Source organism: Myotis davidii, unplaced genomic scaffold (assembly GCF_000327345.1).
Source record: "Myotis davidii unplaced genomic scaffold, ASM32734v1 scaffold399, whole genome shotgun sequence".
Classification (NCBI taxonomy): domain Eukaryota; kingdom Metazoa; phylum Chordata; class Mammalia; order Chiroptera; family Vespertilionidae; genus Myotis; species Myotis davidii.
This window is the reverse complement of record NW_006292094.1, coordinates 1,847,590-1,855,373: the sequence shown is the minus strand read 5'-3', so window position 1 is coordinate 1,855,373 and position 7,784 is coordinate 1,847,590. Positions and strand designations below refer to the sequence as shown.

The following is a 7,784-nucleotide window of genomic DNA, read 5'->3' as shown; positions in this document are numbered from 1 at the left end:
GTGTGTCCTCCAGAGAATGAAAAACTTACACCCTCACGGAGACTTGGATGCAAATGTCGCCAGCAGTATTAATCCCTGATAACCCACAGCTGGATGCAGTCCAAATGTCCATCGTTAGGTGACTAGATAAAACGCAGTGAAATACAGATAAAATGTTGCAAAGTGGGTGAGTCTCAAAAAACATGACGCTCAGGGGGAAAAGCCTAAATGCGGAAGAGTGCAGAGTGTATGACTTCATTCGTGTGAAATGTGCAGAGAACGCAAAATGGGAGAGACGAGAGAGCCGATCGGTGGTTTCCTGGGCTGGGCGGTGGAAGCAGAGACCCGTTGCGAATGAGGTTGGGGGAAGTTTTTGAGGTGATGGGAGGTCCTGAAACTAGACTGTGGTGATGGTTGCACAACTCTGTAATTTACTAAATATCACTGAATCTAGCGTGCTTATAGCGGGTGGTTTTTATGGTACATAAATTATACTTAAATTGGGGCTGAGCCCGTCTGGTTTCCCTGTTCCAGTCCTTCTAACCAAATAGCCCTGCCCCCTGTGGGGGGCTTTCAGCTGCGGCTCCTGCTCCTGAGAAAGGGCCACGGGCTCAGCCCAGCAGGGCTCTGTGACTGGCCAAGAGGAGGAAGATGACAGCTGCTTAGATGAACTCAGGAGGAGGTAAGTGTTAGGTCTGATCAGATAATTGCATCGATACCCCCTGCCCTGGGAACTGACCTTCAGGCCACTTCACAATGGACATTCCACTTGTTTAGACCACATCCCACTTGCTAAGGCCATTATCTCTCCCCTCTGGAGTTCCCCAGAATCCGACCCGCACAGAGAATTCTCTGCCCAGAAAAAGCCCGCCTAGAGTCCTTTAAACAGCTCTGACTCCCTGTCTTTGGGTGCTGGCACCATTTTGGGGTTCAGCCCTCTGGTTTCCCAGATGACCTAATAAATTTATAATCCCTTACCAAAAAATTTTTTTAAATAAACAATAAAAATTTTAAAAATGTGAAGGGGGGCAGGGAAGGGATCGATCCCCTCTCGTGGCCAGAGACGTGGTGGGAGGGTAGACAGTCACTCTGGATTGCCTATCTGCTCTTTGCTAGTCACGACCTCGTTTCATCTCTCCAGAGCCTGGACAGGTAGGTTTTATTGTTCCATCGCGTAGGTGAGGAGACCGAGGCCCAGCAGAGTTACTCACAGTCCCAGTATTGGCGGGTCTGGGCGATGAATCGGGCCTTTTAGGCCTTAGCGCTCGCATACCACTCGCGGCCTCTCTAGAAAGTGAAAATTCAAGAGGCCAAAATATTTAAGCATGTATTTTATAGAGGCCAATACGCCCCGACTCCACTGTCCTTGGGAAGGGGTTGGGGGTGGGGGAGAGGGACAGGGACAGTCACTTGGGTGCAAGGACACTCCTTCTCCCAGCTCAGAGACGAGTTCCCCCTCTTTTTGTCTTTGGACCCTTGAGCCACCTCAACCAGCCGGGAAGCTCCAGCTGGTACCCTCTCCCGAAACTGGTCTCCGAGCCCAGCGCGCACTCTCCTGCTTCCTCCCGGTTCCCTCATCCAGGGCGTCGGGAGCTCGGACATTTGATTTGGGAAAGAAAGTGTAGAATCCGGACACGGTGAGGGATAGCAGCAGCTGCCTGCGTCGGACTGATGCCGGGGCCCGACCGAGATCACGAATTCGCTGGGACCCACCGCAGGAAAGAAACTGCTGTTCTGGGAGCCACGTGGAAGTTACCGCCCCCGGCTGTTGATGCCATGTAAGAGGCAGGGCCGATATTTTGGGTTTTTGGTTTTGGCCAAATTCCCTGGGCTTGGCTGCAAGGGAACTGCCCTCCTGGAAGGAGGTGAAACTGTCCCTTTTGTCACAAGGTCTGCGAAGCCTGCATGGGCTTTCCCATGGCATTTGGTATCTGTTAATGCCATTGCTGTCGGCTGACTGAAGCCAACTCGATCTGTCACCGTTGCCTTCATTGACTAGAAGTGGGCGGTCTCCGGTAGGTCAAGGTGGATGGGGGCTGTAGATGTCGCAAGAGCCAGCTGCCAGGTGTAGTCACAGTGGAAGAAACTCTCTGCTCCACCAGACCTATTAGGAAGTTATGGTAATTAACAGAGCGTGGTGTGGACACACAGATAGGCAAACAAAGGGAGCAAAATGGAGAACCCAGCTCAGCTGGTGTGGCTCAGTGGTTGGGCATCCACCTATGAACCAGAAGGTATGGGCGTGTGGGTGGCAGCCGATCCATGATTCTCTCATCATTGATGTTTCTCTCTCTCCTTCCCTCCCCCTTCCTCTCTAAAAATAAAAATAAAAAAATAATGTGTTGTTTTTAAAAAAAAAAAAAGGAGAACCCAGAGAGAGCCCCATGTGTGTTTGGACACTTTGATACTGACCAAGGCAGCCTTGCAGTCACTGAAGAGAGGTCGGGCGCCTTAGTAAATGGGCCTCCACACGGGAAAAAACAAAACAAAGAACTAACCTCTCCCTCACCCCACACATGTAATTCCAAGGAAATGAAAGGCCTGCCTGTGAGAGGCAGCGCCATAAACGGTTCTGAAGGATTAAAGCAGGGAGATGGCTTCATAACCTCTAGGTACAGAAGGATTTCTGAAGACACAGAAAGCACCCACCACAAAATGATTGACTTCTGTGACTCCATTAAATTTAAGAACTTCTGTTCGTCCAAAAGCCATGAGAACAAGACTCGGCCAGGTCCTGCCGCACCTGCAAGCATTTACCTTCCAGCAGCAACCTGAACAGCCCCTCCGACGTTTCCTGACGACAGTGATACGCTTGTGGCAGGATCAGGGAATCCTGACCGAGGTCTGACAGGGAGACCTCGAGCAGAGGCAGAACTCGGAGGATTCAGGGTCCCAGACCCGGGGCAGCAGCCTGCGGGGTGTGCACTGCTGGGCTTGCCACGTTCTGGTCATGCCTGGGCCAGAGCATCTGAGAATAGTTCCAGAACACCCCTCCTTTCGCCAGCGAAGAAAATCACCTCTCACAGCTGTTATGCTGGTGGAGGAAGGCTCTGAAGGAGACTTTTCCGAAGTGAGGACTTGTGGTGGGAGTCATACTTGCTAACGTGCTCATTCCCCATGAGGGGACTGCAGCATTAACTAGCCATCACTAGAGTGCAGCTTAAAGCTCACACACTCACACACACACACACACACACGATTGTATGCCCATGCCTTAGTATTTTGATGATTTTTTTTTCTAATTTCAGAGAGAGGAAAGGAAAGGGAGAGAGAGAGATAGAAACATCAGTATGAGAGAAAATCATTGATTGGCAGTGCCTCCTGCACTCCCCACACTGGGAATCAAAAACGACTGACCATGCCAGCCAGGCTGTCATAGTATTTTCAAGTAAACTATAGCCAATAGAATAGTGTTTATCAGACTCCAGTCACTTGAGACCTCCTTTCAGGATTTTTACCATATGCTACCACCTGTCTTATTAATATTTTTCTTTAACTACTTGCAAAATATATCTTTTAGAGGACATTTTATATTAGGACCGTAGGAGAACACTGGTGTCATGAGCCGTAAAAGTAGGCAGAAATAAAAATGAAACCACAGGAACAAAAGTTTTCGAATCCAGCGCCCTGCTGTAGCCGCAGCTCTAGCACCTGGTCCTGTTCGCGGGCAGCGAGTTGGAGCGGTGTTTTCTCCTGGGGATTTGACGGTCCCGGGTCTCATGTTCAAGTCTGTCGTCCACGCTGAGGTGGTTTTGTGGGTGTGGTATAAAACGCGGGCCCAGTTTTACTCTTCTCTGTGTGGACATCCAGTTCCCAGCACCATTTGTTGCAGAGACTGGTCTCCCCCCATATGTCTTCCTGGCGCCTTTGTCAACGTTGTGCATATGCGTGGATTTACTTCTGGGCTCTTGGTGGTGATTTTGTGGATGTGATAGCAGCAGTACAGGCAACAAAAATAAAAACAAACAAGTGGGGCTCCATCAAACTAAAAGGCTCTGCACAGCAAAGGAAGCATCAGCAGTGACAGGGCGGCCTGTGGAATGGGAGAGCGTCCTTCTGCATCTGAAAGGCGTTCATCTCTAAGATGTCTAAGGAACTCCTCCTGCATCTCAACAGCACAAACACTAACCACTGGATTAAAAAATGGACTAAAGAATCAAATAGACATCCTCACTAAGAAGGTATACAAGTGACCAGCAGGTGCCCATACCTGAACATGAGAAAGCTCCGTGCCACCGGTCATCCGGAAAGTGTAAATCAATAGCACAATGACTTGTGACCTCACACCTGTTAGAAAGGCTGTCTCTCTAAAGTGTTGGTGAGCACAGGGGGAGACTGGAGCCCTTGCGCACACTGTTGGCGGGAACGCACCCGGTACAGCTGCCATGAAAAACAGTACGAGGTGCCTCCGAAAGTTAAAAGACTCCCCTACAGCCCAGCAATCCCACTTCTGGCTGTTTATCCAAAAGAACTGAAGTCAGCGTCTCGAGGAGAAACTGTTTGCTGAGGGCGATGCTAAAAGGTCCGACAGATTGGGCTCCTGATTCTGGCTCGGCCCTGTCCCACTGCCTGTGGCCCTCCGTGAGCTCATTGTGCAATTCTCTGTAGCATTGTCCCCGACAGCCAGGATGTGGGAGCAACCTAAACGAGCTGTGTGCATGCACTCACATACTGCTCAGCCTTTAAAATGAAGGAAATTCTACCCTGGCTGGGTGGTTCAGTTGCTTGAAGCATCGTCCTGTACACCGAAAGGTCTCGGTTTCGATCCCCAGTCAGGGCACATACCCAGACTTCCGGTTCCATGATCCCTGGTCGAGGCACCTATGGGAAGCAGCCAATCCAATCAATGTTTCTCTCTCCCTCTCCCTTCTCCCTTCCTCTCTCTCTAAAATCAATGCAAACATATCCTTGGATGAGGTTGAAATAATAATTTTTTTTTTAAAGAGAAGGGAATCCTGCCACACGTGACCACATGGGTGGCTCCTGAGGACATTATGCTGAGTGAAATGAGGCAGTCACAGAAACACAGATGCTGTGGGATTCTGCTGTCTGTGGTTTCTAAAAGAGTCAGATTCATAGAATGTAGGCGTGGAATGTGCTTCTGGGCTGAGGGAGGGGACAACGGGAGTTAGGAGTTACTAACCAACAGGCATAGTGCTTCAGGCAGCAAGATGAGTAAGCTTAGAGATTTTCAGTGCAACAGCCAATGACACAGAGCTGTGTACCTAAAAATTTGTTAATTTTTTAAGCACTCATGTGAAGTGCTCTTACCCAACAGAATAAGATTTTCGGCTATAAAGAGAGAGCAGCGTTAACGATCTGGGGCATTCCTTTTGAAGTTAAGGAGGATGGAGAGAGCCCTGGGAAACACCAAGCCCAGGCCTTGTTATTTAACACAATCATCTTGCCGACCCGAGAGCCATCCCTGGAAATCACCACAGTGCCGTACTTGCTACAGTACAGAAAGCCAGAGGGTTGTCGGACTGTTCACCGAGCAGCCTGCGTATGATAGAATCCGTACCGCCACTTCCTCACCTGATCTAGCACAACCCCCTGAGATGGCTTAGTTATTTCCATTTTACAGATGAGCACACTGAGGTCAGAGGGGCGATGGGAATGGCCAGAGCCAGGACCAGGCGCTGGATCTGTCTGACCTTTCGTATCACCCTCGGCCAGTAAGACTTGTTCTGCTCTCTGCCCTGCACCGACCAGCCACCTCTGCCCGCGGGGCCAGCATCCCACCCAGGACAGAGCGTTTTCCTGGGAAGGTGGTGGTTCGCTGACCAACCACAAGACAGAAGCAGAATTCTCTCCCTGCCCCGGGTCATGTTTTTCTGTCGGCCTGTCCTTCCAACATGGAAGGGGCACATCAAAGCGCTCAGGGCTGCCTTGCATTAGTGACTTGGCCTATTTTATGGTTTGGGGGTTTGGTTTGGCTTTTACTTCCTAGGAATTGCTCAAAACCAAAAGAGAACTTGGCGCTGTTGGAGGTATCCGTGGGCCTCGCTGTGCCATTCAGGGCCTCCGCCTGTTTCAGCCAGGAGCCCCCTGGGAGGCCCCCTCTGGGCAGAGACCATGGCCACCTCAGGGCCCACCCAGCTGGCCCAAACAGGGCCGCATGGCCACATCCGGGCCTCTTCCCATGTCGTTTATCCAGTCAATTCTTTCGGCAGGTATCAGGTCTCCCCAGCAGTGTCTGGACATGTAGGGGAGGTGTGAGGAGCAGCCACATTCCCCCTGCCCTCTGTGGACTTGGGGTAGGAGTCCTGGGCAGGTCCCCAGAGCCTCCATTTCCCCGTCTCTAAAATGGGCCAGCCCTCCCAAGAGCTCATGAAGCAGCACAGGCGACCACATTTCAGGGCCCCCGAGTGCTGAGCCAACGTAAAGGATGTTGTTACTGCCGTCTGGGGGCAGCCGCACGATTTCTGCCCACGAAGCAGCCGGGACGCACCCAAGTCCAGCGTGTAATCAGCGCCTTCATTATGTGGCTCCGACTGCAAGGGCTGCGGGATTTCTGAGGACAGACACCCCCCGAGACCGGGGTGCAGCTCACCCTCAGCCGGAGAGCGAACACAGGCTGCTCTGAGCCAGAAAGAGAGGGTCGGAAGCTGGAGGCGGTTAGAAGCGGGGTCAGGTAGGAGGGAGTCAGAGGCTCTCTCACTACGAAGTTAATAAAAAAAGTGAATGAGCCACACATACCGGGTCCGCAGCCTTCACTCCAGGATTGAGTCGACAGTGACCAGGGAAGGCACTCCCCTAAAACATGTCCCCCCAGCTCACAGGTTTTCCCACTTGAGGTCTGGGGCAGATCACACATGGAGGTAGGAGGGGCTTAAATTCAGAGCCTGACTCAAAGGTCATACGAGGTCAGCAACCCAAAGTGTGATGTATCCATCCAATGGAATATTGTTCCGCCTTGAAAAGAGGACATTCCCGCTCCTACAACACTGATGAGCCCCGAGGACATGACCATGACTTAGTGAAACAGGCTGGTCGCCAGAGGACAAATACTGTAGGCTCCCACTTCCTGAGGTTCCCAGAGTTGTCAGATTTATACACCGTGGGGTGGTGGGTGCCAGGGGCTGGGGGAGGGGAACGGAGAGTTCTTTAATGGGGACAGAGTTTCCGTTTTTTGAGATGAAGAGAGTTCTGAAGATGGTGGCGATGATGGCTGCACAATGTGAATGTATTTAAAAACTGGGAAAATAAATTATAAAGGGTCAGGACACCCCTGGGTCCTAGAGAAGGTGCCACATTGGAGACCCCTCCTTCTCTCCGTTGGTCCATCTTAGCCCAGTCGCAGGGTTGGAGCATCACTCTGCGGGGAGGGGAGGACAGGGGAGGGGAGGGGAGCTCGTATAGGCTCGTTATATAGAAAAATACAGGCCTTGCCTTTTCCGTCCCAGGCTCACACTGAGCATGGCAGGAAGGCACGTGGGAGGTGCCAGGGACCGAGGCCTTCTGCAGAAGGGGGGGGTTAGAAGCGGGGTCCCACCCCACTCCCGAGCACCAGCCGGTGGGGGGCATGGCTGGCAGAATAGCCTCTGCTGCTGAGATGTGTGCACACGCACAGGCGTGTCCCCGCACAGACGTGTGAAATGATGTGTGTGCATGAGACGACTCTGCTGCGCTCAGATCTGCGGCCTTGGGGCCCAGCCCAGAGGGGCCCTTGGGGGACATTTGTTGACCTGAGCTGTGGCTTCATCTGGAGCCATGCCGGACTCCCATCCTTTCGTGATCACGTGCTTCTCTCCCATTTGGCACAGAAATGTGCGGTGCTGGGCGCCAGGACATTGACCCCTGAA

At 51.9% G+C, this 7,784-nt stretch overlaps 1 protein-coding gene across 1 annotated transcript in view; it reads left to right on the top strand.

Moving 5' to 3' along the window:
- Window positions 1–7,784, top strand: part of SH3PXD2B (SH3 and PX domains 2B) — a 68,632-nt gene that overhangs the window by 30,438 nt on the left and 30,410 nt on the right. The window lies entirely within an intron of this gene.